At 42.0% G+C, this 12,032-nt stretch overlaps 1 pseudogene; it reads right to left on the minus strand.

The window, feature by feature from the left end:
* Positions 1 to 222: 222 nt before the first annotated feature.
* Positions 223 to 1,492, minus strand: LOC125938389 (V-type proton ATPase subunit d 2-like; annotated as a pseudogene).
* Between the last annotated feature and the right edge of the window lie 10,540 nt (positions 1,493 to 12,032).

Genomic DNA, 12,032 nt, shown 5'->3' on the forward strand with positions numbered 1-12,032 from the left:
CTCTGAGCTGTCAGCACAGAGCCCCACACGGGGCTTGAACTCACATGCCGCGAGATCATGACCTGAGCCGAAGTCGGACGCTTAACTGATTGAGCCACCCAGGCGCCCCTATCTGATTTTTTAATACAACCAAATGAGAATAGGAAAAGCACCATAGGATTAATTAGAATTAATGTCTATGGTCTGGTAAAGAATGAGACATAAACACGGAAACAACATTTAAGGCTGCTGGGAAAAAAAAAAAAAAGGAAGGAACACTTTATTTCTGGGTTGGTTTACTATATTTCCATTGGGTCTGCAATTCATGAAGGTGCAGCATGGATTATTTTTGTATAACCTAGGTAATATAATGCAATTATTTTGACTTTCCTCAAATCCTGTCCTTAATATTTATGATTTTCTGCATTTGAGGCCCCACACTGGGTTATAAAATTGGAATGTAACTGTTAATTTTACTTTGATGTGTTTTTTTTGACATGCATTCTATTATCCACATGATATTTCTCATTTCTTGCTCCTTCAGCTTTGTGTATGCGTGAAGCACGCTATGGTGGGATTGCCTGTTGAATGTCAGCACGTTCATTTCTATCTCACACTCATAAAACACATCCTCCAAAGTCTTTCCTCTGCTGCCATCACCCACAGCCTCAAACAAAGGCTGGTCCGCTATAGTGGTCCGCTACTCATCTCACCTGATGGAAGTCTTCTGCTTGAGCCCACAGGCACCACCCCTCAAGACAGAGCTTGCCATAGGTTGGGTAAAGGGTCTCCTGGTCGCCTTTGCTTGGTTCAGTGCCAAAGGAGTTAAAAGTGATGATAGAAACACCTCTGGCAGCCTCAAACTCAAGAATGGGACACGTAATTTCTACTGTGACCTCACCATGATTCTTACAGAATTTATAGGATGTCTCAGGGTGAGACTTGTACGGTTTAATGTGCAGTAATTCAACACTCAGTTCAACTAGGTTATTTTCAGACATACAGTCTTGAAAGAATGGAGCTAATGGTGTTTCAACCAGAGCAGCATTAAAGAGATCGGTGTCTCTGAAATGTTGATCACTTCCATTTCTGTGAAACAGCCCAATAGGTGGCACTTCACCAGAATTTCTTTCATAGGTCTTTCTTTCTTTCTTTCTTTCTTTCCAATGCACCGTTCATCAGTAGAATCATGTTGTTTTTCATATAACTGCATGTCATATATGTGGAAAAAATGTGCTCAGGAGTTCCAGGGAATGATTGCAGAAATATTCAAATTCTCTGCATTCATCTCAGTGTCAATTCTGGAAACAGAAACAGTAAGAGGATTTGTTAGATTAGCCAAGAAGTTGCCATAATCAGTGGCCTGGAGACGAATTTTCACATCTTCCAGGGTCTCACACTGGACCAGGTTGATGTAGCCCTGTTGGGTCAGGAGGCTGACTTTGCACCCTCGCACCAGGCCTTCCAGGTAGCCAGGGTCCATGTTAAAGTATGGCTTGGCACCCTCAAGCATGGGGAAGAAGATCACAGGCAATCTGGGCTGAAACAGCCCTGGTTCTTGGTCAGCTCCTGGAGATTTGCCCTAGACTGGAAAAAAAAATGCTAGTAGTTATGAGGAGTTATCAGGAAGAAATCTATCAGCTGATAGGGTTTTCATAGCTGGTTTCCTCTGGTTTTAGTGCCTTTCAACACAGCACGCTCAGCCTTATTTATTTATTTTTTTCAGCCTTATTTTTTACAGCAACAGTGAATCCGCTAGATAATCTGAGTAAACCCCGGAAACAAACCAAGACTGGGAGAAGGAGAGTAGGCTGCACATTTCTTGATTTAAAAACAGGGCCCTGGAAAGTAGACCAGGTATACAATTTCAATTGCTGAAAACACAGTTGAATTTGTATGTCTTTGGAGTAGGGAATTTAAAGGCCTGGAGTCTGCTGCTTGTTTCTTGAGAATTGGTGTGGCTACACTGTGGATATCAAGGAAAGGAGCCTCCTTTGGAAGGTGCCCTTAACTTAGGATGAGGTCCTCATCTGGAGGATATTAAAAAATAAAAGCCATTGTCTATCATGGTCAATGGAGCTCCTGTTTTTATTGATTACAAGAGATTATTATTGGGGCGCCTGGGTTGGCTCAGGGGGTTAAGCATTCAACTTCAGCTCAGGTCATGATCTCATGGTTTGTGAGATCAAGCTCTGTGTCCGGCTCTGTGCTGACATGACAGCTCAGAGCCTGGAGCCTACTTCAGATTCTGTGTCTCCCTCTCTCTCTGCCCCTCCCCCTGCTCTCATTCTGTCTGTCTCTCTCTCAGAAATGAACATTAAAAAAATAAAAAAAAGAGAGATTATTATTAACTCACATGAATCCAAGACTGGAGTCTCAAATACATAGGGGGGAAAAGTAATTAACCAAGATTCCTAGTGCTTTAAATGTTCATAACATTTAAGAAAAATTCCATGCTGGGATAAGGTCAAAGTACAGGATCTGTGAACCTGAGTTCCACTGTCACCCTGCTTTCAAGAGACTGCAGAGAAAAATTCCAATCTGTAAGTTACACAATTAGGTTAAGTACGTTAAAGAAATTAGCCTTCAGAAATCTTTTAATGATTTTTTACTTGGCAAAGTTGCCTTCCAAATTAAAAAAAGTAGGGGTGTTTGGCTGGCTCAGTTGGTTAAGCGTCTGTTAACCTCTTGTTAGCCTCTAGTCAGTTAAACTCTTGGTTTCAGCTCAGGTCATGATACCACAGTTAGTGTGTTCGAGCCCCGCATCTGGCTCTGTACTGACAGCACAGAGCTTGCTTGGGATTCTCTGTCTCCTTCTCTTTCTGTCCTTCCCCTGCTCTCTCTCTCTTTCAAAATAAACAAACTTAAAAAAAGTATATACTTATTATAAAACTTTAGTTCAAAAGTAAATATTATACTTCAATAAGTGTAAGATAGAAAAGTACAAATCACATAAAAATAACTAAGTTATAATGAATGCTTAAGCAGTGGTCTTGTGTTTTTTTTTTTTTAATATAAATACTTTTTGTTCCTAAAAAGGTTTTGTATGAAATGGGAAATATAATTCGGGTTTAATATCTTTAGTGTCTTTAGTAAGTTATAAAATACAAATCAGATATGCAACTTGACCATAGACCAATGATTAGTGATCATAAAAAGACACTAAAAATCTTTCTGCACTAAAAATTTAACCTAGTACTTATAGGATTATGCAGTAAATTAAAAAGAATTTAATTTTAACCTAAGTTTATTTAATATTCTTGAGCTGGGTAAATAAGTTAAATAAGTTAAATTGTTTTGTGCATTTTGAGTTTAAATTAAGTAGAATCTGTAGTTTTACATTAGGTTTCACTCTTTGTATTGTACATTCTATGGGTTTTGACAAATGTATAATTATATGTATCCACCATTTCAATATCATTCAGAATAGCTTCACTGCCCTAAAAATACCCTGAGCTCCATCAATTCATCTTTCCTGTGAACTCCTGGTGATCACTGATCTTTTTACTGTCTCCATAGTTTTGCCTTTTTCAGAATGTCATATAGTCGGGATCACAGTATGTAGACTTTACAGATGACTTCTTTCACTTAGCAATATGCACCTAAGTTTCCCCTTGTGTTTTTGTGGCTTGATAGCTCATTTACAAAAATCACTTAATAATATTCCATTGTATGAATGTACCAATTTGTTTATCCATTTACCCATTGTAGGGTATCTTGTTAGTTCAAGTTTTGGCAGCCCTCATCTTTCATTTTTTAGTTTTTTAAAATGTTTATTATTATTTATTTTTGAGAGAGAGAGAGACAGACAGAGAGAGAGAGAACACGCGTGCACATGAGTGGAGAGGGGCAGAGAGAGATGGAGACAGAAGCTGAAGCAGACTTCAGGCTCTGAGCTGTCAGCACAGAGCCCGATGCGGGGCTCAAACTTACCAGCATTGAGATCATGACCTGAGCCGAAGTCGGACACTTAACCAACTGAGCCACCCAGGCGCCCCCTATTTTAATTTTTTTGAGGAACCTCCATACTGTTTTCCAGAGTGGCTGCACCAGCTTGCATTGCCACCAACAATGCAAAAGAGACCGTCTTTCTCCGCATCCTCGTCAACATCTGTTGTTGCCTGAGTTGTTAATGTTAGCCATTCTGACAGGTGTGAGGTGGTATCTCATAGTGGTTTTGATTTGTATTTCCCTGATGATGAGCGATGTTGAGCACTTTTTTATGTGTCAGTTGGCCATCTGGATGTACTCAGCCAGATTTTTAACATTAATGGTATTTATATTTTTCTTTAATATTAACTTAATGTAAATTTTTGAAATCTCTAATTGACTTTGGGACCTTGATCTGGTATCTCCTGCCTAAATGGTTGCTGCATTTGAGTGTGTGCTTCACTTCTTGGATGTCTGCTAACATTTTTCATGATTCTCATGACTGGGTAGACAATTACAAAAAGAGTAAAGAGAGGAACTTACATTTCTAACAGCTGTTGTGTGTCACTTTCTGCTGAAGACACTGTAAAAGATTTAAATCTAGTTAATATCCAACTAATATTTTTCTATGGGAATTCAAAGGTACACTAAGAATGTTCATTGTACTGTTAGAACAATTCATGAAGGGCTTCAAGTTTCTAAATGCTGAGGTTGTTTTCACATTCCACTTATATGAAGGGAGGAGTCACTGTGCTATGTGAGACAATGTGTGCTGGGCAGTTGAAGGTGAAAATCTTCCTAAATGTTCAAGATATGGAATTGATCTGATTTCAGGGAATGGATCTTCCTCTCTTTCTTTCTTTCTTTCTTTCTTTCTTTCTTCTTTCTTTCTCCCTTCCCTTCCCTTCCCTTCCCTTCCCTCCCCTTCCCCCTAGAGAAAAAAAGAAAGCCTTGCATGTAGAACTCATTTGCTCTGCTTTATCCAGCATTGTTCTGTTTGTGACAGTCCCCAAGAGCAGCAGTCATCAAACTGGGGTTTTATATTTCCAGGCTACCAGAAAGCTTTCCAAGGGGGACATAGGCACAGAAAGTTTCAAGGGAATCTACACCCTCAACTTCCAAGTGTACACACTTGAAAAAGTGATGTGCTTAATCAAATGCTTGCTGTTTTAAGCCACTTAAAAAAAAAAAAGTGACATGCTTATGACTGCTCTTATAGTACTCGATCCTTTCCCACTTTACAGGGAAAGGCGTACCGCCTACCTACCCAAGATATAATTATGGTGCTTTGACCTGGGAATAAGATATTTCTCAGTACCAAAGGACAGTTCAAAACCTGTGGCCACAAAGCCTCCTTTAACCACAGCTTGGTGTCCTTCTATATTTCTGTTGAGGGGACTGATCCTCAACCATTTTACCCCCCAGGGGAGACATTTGGCAGTATCTGCAAATATTTTTGATTGATATAACTGAGGGGTTGGGGTCAGGGATCAGCACTAGTGGGTAGAGGTGGGGGATGCTGCTGACCATCCTACAATGCATGGGATACTCCTCTAATAATGAAGAATAGTTCAACTCCAAACATCAATAATGCTCCAGGCTGAGTAACTTTGTGTTAAGGGTGACAAGTGGCGTAAGAAATGAGGGAGCTTTGGCCTGTGTTACAATATTCTGGATTTGCATAATTCCTCTGTGGAAAAGTTGGAATGCTGAAACATTATATCTGAGACTTCTTTTTCTAATTTGAAAGAATTGATGGCTCCTTAGCATTGCCAGGAAATACTGATGGTGGTGGGTTTTTAAGTTCATTCAGGTGACAAACCCATGATGAGGTTCCCATCCTCATCTGTTTTAGGATTAGAATATTCTCAATTTGTAAAAATCACGTAAAGAAATACTAACTTGCAACAGAGTTCCCTAAGAACTAACAAAGCCCTACCCATTTGTGTCTCATCAATACGTCACCTGCTTACGGTGCATGATTTGAAAACACTGAAGGCAAAAGTCTCGACATTACTTCTGACAGACCAACATCATATTTTGGAGTAAAATAAACACGTACTTTAACATATGTCTTCTTGAGCTTATTCTGATTTACAGGTGACATATTTTTGACTTTTACTAAATATTACTGGATCATATAAATACACTTTTCTATTTGGGTATAGGTCTATGATGTACTGTTACTTTTCTGCTTATTTATTTATTTTTATTATAGACTCACTAGATTCAAGTCAATCTGATGGAAATATTTTATATATTCTGCTATAAGTAATTCACATAGCATTGAGAAATAGTGTAAACTTACACTGAGTAAAAATCTAACATATTCTCTTCATATTGCTGTTAATTTCCACTAAGTAGATTAAATTGTGTTCTTAAATGCAGAAATCCACTTATGTATGGACACAAAACAAAATGTTCCAAGATGCAGTCTTGGTTGAAATACCCGAAACTTTAGAAATCCAGGTTCATTTATTTTGGATTAATTTCTCCCTCTTGGATGTTGATATACTGTTCTACACCTGTCAAATGCATGATTATAAAATTAATCCTTTTCTATGGCCAAATGAAATTATACACACACGTACAATAGTTTAGTGCCCATCTCTTTGTTATAATAAAAAAAAATTAAGTTTATTTATTTTGGAGAGAGAGAGCAAGTGGGGGAGGGACAGAGGGGGTGGGGAGAGAGAGAATCCCAAGCAGGCTCTGCACTATCAGCATGGAGTCTGATGCAGGGCTCGAATCCACAAACCATGAGCTGAAACCAAGAGTCAAACACTTAACCAACTGAGCCACCCAGGCACCCCTCTTGTCATAATTTTTAAATGCACTTCCAGATGACGTAAAAAATGGAGAAAAGGTCTTATTCAGAACCTATTGACTTTTAATTTCCAATTCTGTGGGTTTGTTTCTAACTCCAGTTTCATCCAATTTGAGTTTTACAAACAAGATGCCTCTAACAGGTATAAGTATTAGTTATTTCATAGGAATTTGTAAAGCCTTTTTTGGTATACTTCTAAGAACTGAGAAAGTGAAAGAAACTAGTGTGTAAAAATAGTTTTGCAAATAAGGTAGTTTCTGATTCTTCGCTTCAACAAAATTAAAGAATTAACTCTACACTTGAGATTATTTAAAATAGTATTTAATAATAGCTCACTATGTGAGTTCTGGCATATAATTAAGAAGAAATTTTAAAAATTGGGTGAAGTTGTTATAATAAAATTCTTTCCATTCTTATACTTATTCTGTCCCCATACTTTTATATGTGAACAAGACTTTTTAGTTCTTTATGTTAAAATTTTTTTTAAAGGAATGGAAATCATATGGAACCTGGCCTCATAATAACAATGAATAACTTCCATCAACATGAGGTTGGGAAAATAAAGCCCCTAACCATTTCTGTAAGAGAAGCATTTCCAGCTAAATTTTACTTACAGAATTTATACGTTTAATATTTCTATTTACCAAAAACTGTATTATTTATATTATTTTGATCAACCTTCTCTAATGATTGTAGTATTACCTTAATTCATATGGTATTTCAAACACTGAGATCGAAAATTAAAAATTTACTTTAAGAACATACTTTATTGCAAAGAAGCATAATAGATGGATCAAGAAAAGACTTCCAAGAGCAAAAATATACTACATTAGGATGCTGTCAGGGTTGAGAACTAAAAAAAGAAAAAATTCTATAGGGGGAAGAAAATGAAAATATGAACTCAAAAGAAAAAAAAAGGAGCAATGTAACATTTTCAACTGTTTAAAATTTTTTTTAATGTTTATTTATTTTTGAGAGAGAGAGAGAGAGAGAGCGCATGAGCAGGGGAGGGGCAGAGAGAGAGGGAGACATAGAATCCAAGCTGTCAGCACAGAGCCTGACGCGGGGCTCAAGCCCACGAACTGTGAGATCATGACCTGAGCCAAAGCTGGACGCTAAACCCACTGAGCCACCCAGGTGCCCCAACATTTCCAACTGCTCAGAAAGAGGTTGTGCATTTAAAAAGTTAATAATGGGTGTCAAAATATTATGCTACTTAGGGGTGCCTGGGTGGCTCAGTCGGTGGAGTGTCTGGCTTCAGCTCAGGTCACCGTCTCTCAGTCTGTGAGTTCGAGCCCCGCGTCAGGCTCTGTGCTGACAGCTTGGAGCCTGGAGCCTGCTTCGGATTCTGTGTGTGTGTCTCTCTTTCTCTGCCCCTCCCTTGCTCATGCTCTGTCTCTCTCTCTGTCAAAAAAAAAAAAAAAAAAAAATATATATATATATATATATATTATGCTAGATTCCACTGGACATGTGACAAGGTGATTAGCAATTTTATCTAAATGTGTTAATATATATGGTATGTTGGACATTATATTCTTTGCAACTATTTGGATCCATGGTGAGAATTTCAGGCCCACCTAAGCCTGTGGGAGGAGCCATATATTTTACAACTCTCTTCAGGCAGATGTGAGGGGAAGACCACTGAGCTATTCTTCCCCCTTCTTGTGTTACCCATTAGGAATTTCCTATTTAGGAAATGGACAAACGCTCGGAGGAGAGAGACTGGGTGTGGGCAGAGGCATGAATGAGTGGGCATTTTTTTCAGTTCTATGCCAAAAAGCCCTCTCAAACTGAGAAAGGAAACACTGATGGAAAGACACACTAGATTTGAAGCCCTCAGCATTCTGGAAGGCCTGCCCCAAACAGGCCCCAAAGCTCCCTTCTGTTAAGTGGGTTCTTTAATTTTTCATAGCAAAGATCCACTTTTCACAGCAAAGACCCACTTTTCCCCTTCCCTCACAGTTTTCATCCCTCCCCCTTATTTACTTGAAGATCAGGCTACTACCTTCTTTCAATACCTGTGAAGAGAAAATAACCTGTGTGAGGCCAGCGGGGAAGTGGGGGTTATGAGATTATAGAGCAAACTATTGGTCTTATTCCTGAAGTGGTATAAACATTAAATGCCAGATCAAAGGCAGAATCAGGTAACAACACAGGAAAAGAGGGGTAAGGGCCTGGCCTCAGACAACTGCTCTCCAGAAATCTGTCCTGAAGCAGTGGCTTGCCTTCAATGAACTCTGCATCTGGGGACCACACCAAGTTTCTCTGACTCCAAAATTCCCCCTCATATATGCCTGGGGTGGATATCCCTTTTGATTACCCAGTCACGCCACCGTGTAGCACCAATTTACACACTTGTACATGCTCACTTAGAGTTTTGTTTGTTTTTGATCAAGTCAGGCGCCTGGGTGCCCTTTTGGTCATTCAGCTTCCCCAGCTTGTGTGAAGAAGTAGGAGAGATGGGAATGCAGACCAGGCATGCGGAGCTCAGCCCACAGGGGCTGGCCATCCCTGGTGGAGCCTGTCATTGGGCACTGGGACTCCCAGAAGACCCATACTGCTGATTTTTGCAGTTCTCCATCTTGACTGCTTGTCAGACTGACCATCAGGATGAGTTTTCACTAGCCTCTTGCCTCACCTCCTCCAATCCAAGCAGCAGCAGGAACTCACTAGCATGTGCTGGCCAGCAAGTGTGGCTTGTTGGCCACCTCCTCTGCCTGCCAGGCTGGCTTCCCTTGCTGAAGGGCACACCGCCTTCCACCCTCTGTAGCACATCTGTGAGTCGCCCTGGCCTAAGAGTGGTGGGATAGCGTGAACCTCACCTATTAGTGTGGGAAATGCATAAGTCAAGCGGAAGAGACCTGGTATCCTAACTCTCTTTTCCTTAAGTTTTTCATCTGTATTATTCAAGTTACACCCTAACAACCAGAGCACCGAGGAAGAGAAGGCCAGCATTTATGTCTAGGATGATCAGAAGGAGTTAGGAAGAGGGCTCTGAGAGAGGAAGAGGAGATGGTTTATAATTCTTTCCAGGCTGGAACCCTGGTGATGCTTATTCCCTGGTCTGAGAAGAGATTTCCTTCCCCACGAACCCCTCCGTACTTCGTCTCAGTCTGAGGGAGACGGTGTGAGGCCCCGAGGGTTGTCTGAGACGGATGACGGATGTGGCACAAACGGAGGCCACCTCAGGTTAAGGGGAATGAGTTTTGTGTCCAAACAAACGTGATGAGAACTGAAGGGATAAACGTACGACTCCAAGGACTCTCCAGGGAGCCTCGCCAGAGGCCGGGATTCCTGTAACTGATCTCGGGAGAACGAGAGCACACCTCCTAAAGAGGAGGGTCTAAAGGTCTGGGCAGAGCACCCTCTCCCTCTCCGGGCAACGGACCAGACCCAGTCTCCCCCACTTCACTCCCAAGGCGCCACGGAGAGGACGAGAGAGAAATCCAGAAGTCCATACCCCTTCCGCACTACCCCAGCTGGGTGATCCCTGGGGGACACCTTCCCAAATCTCACCCTGCATTAGCGTCACCTGCACGTTCTTCAGGTATTTGCAGAGCCACTGGATGCCCTCTTCCTCCAGGCAGGCGCTCAGGGACTTTGCACAATACGGGACCTCCCACTGAGCCTCGGGTTTCCAGCCGCAGTGCCTGCTCCAGCCCAAATCTTAAGCCCGGGAGCAGGCGTTTCAGCGAGGGCCGTCGGAAGCGAGACAAAGCGGGACTCCTCCGGCGTCCCTTGCAGGGGCTGCGGCACCTGAAACACCAGGTCCTGGGAAAGCGCCCCCACCGCTTCGTCTGCGCGCTCCGGTCCCACCCACCTCAGGCCCTGGCTATGATTGGTTCCGCTGAGCGCCAATCAGAGCCCGGCGCCGCGGGAGCGGGAGGAATGCCGCCAGGCCCTCCAGATTAAACCTGGGCGGGGTTATTCACAGGCTCTCGGAGACGTGCGGTATCCGGGTCCCCTAGGGCCATCCCCAGATAACCTGAAAGGTCTGACTCTCAGTCGTCGTCCGCGAGGTTCTCTCAGCTTGTCTGCGCTGTTCCTGCTCCCAGTGCCGAGATCCTGGTGCTCCGCTTCGCCACCCCTCCAGTCTCAGCTCCCAGGCTCCGTCCCCCAACCCCCAAGGCGGGGCGAGGCGGCCGAGAAACACTCCGGCCAGGGAGTCCCGGAGCGGCTGATGTGGCCCGCGACCTGACTGGCACCTCTCCAGGACCCTGGGCCAGGTCTCTTCTAAGCTTCCCGCCCCTCGTGGCCTCTGAGCGGCTGCTGCGCGGCGAATTAGTCGCCGCAGGGAGGAAAGAGAGTGTTCAGGGCGGGGGAGGGAGAGAGCTGGACGAGGTGGGGGAAGAGGGGGTAGAATGAGGAGGCAGGCAGCAGTGGGAAGAGGGTTGGGGGAGAAGGTTGTGGGGGAGGGAAGTGTTAGCTTTCTCTCTGTCGGACTCCGATGGCTTCTCACCTCAATTCCAAACTCACCTGCTCACCTCTGCGGAGGGCCGTGAGGAGCAGGAGGGGGATTTCTAGGAGCATTCTCGGGTTTTTCACGTGCTGCAGCAGGAAATAGGAGCTTGGAATCTAAGTCTACTTCAGCTTAATTGATAAATGCCAATCTTGACTAACGCTGGCTTCTTCCCCGTTAGCAGATGGAGAAGAGGGACGTTATCTGTCCCCAAGTAGAATAACTGGGAACCCCAGGTACCATGGATGTGGAAGTGTGAGGTCGAGGGAATCCATAGCACTGGATTCACACTCCTAAGCCCACTTCCAAACCACGTTCACGACCCTCGATGGAATAAGTAATACACACACACACACACACACACATACACACACACACACACACTCACACATATATATATATATACATACATACACATATATATACATATATATAATATTATATATAAAATAAAATACATATAAAATAAACGTATAAACGTATATATTTATAGTAAAACATTTTTATTTATAAATATATAATACATAGTAATATAAAATTTTAAATCATATTAAAAATATATATTTAGTGGAATAGAATAGAATAAAATAGGCCAATGTTTAATGCTGATTACCATAGTAAATGACCATTAGATTTGAGATGGAAGAGAATAAAATAGAACAGAAAATGCCAGCCTGTGTCACAGGCAGTGAGCATAGCTATAGTTTCATATAACATTTATTTCTGTTAAATATATATGTGTTTTTGTTTGTGTTAGCAAGCATATATATATCATTACAAAAAAGTCTGAAAGACACTGATTCTTCTCTTGGATTATTATCTTTTTTTTTTTTT

Source organism: Panthera uncia (genome assembly GCF_023721935.1).
Source record: "Panthera uncia isolate 11264 chromosome B2 unlocalized genomic scaffold, Puncia_PCG_1.0 HiC_scaffold_24, whole genome shotgun sequence".
Lineage (NCBI taxonomy): Eukaryota > Metazoa > Chordata > Mammalia > Carnivora > Felidae > Panthera > Panthera uncia.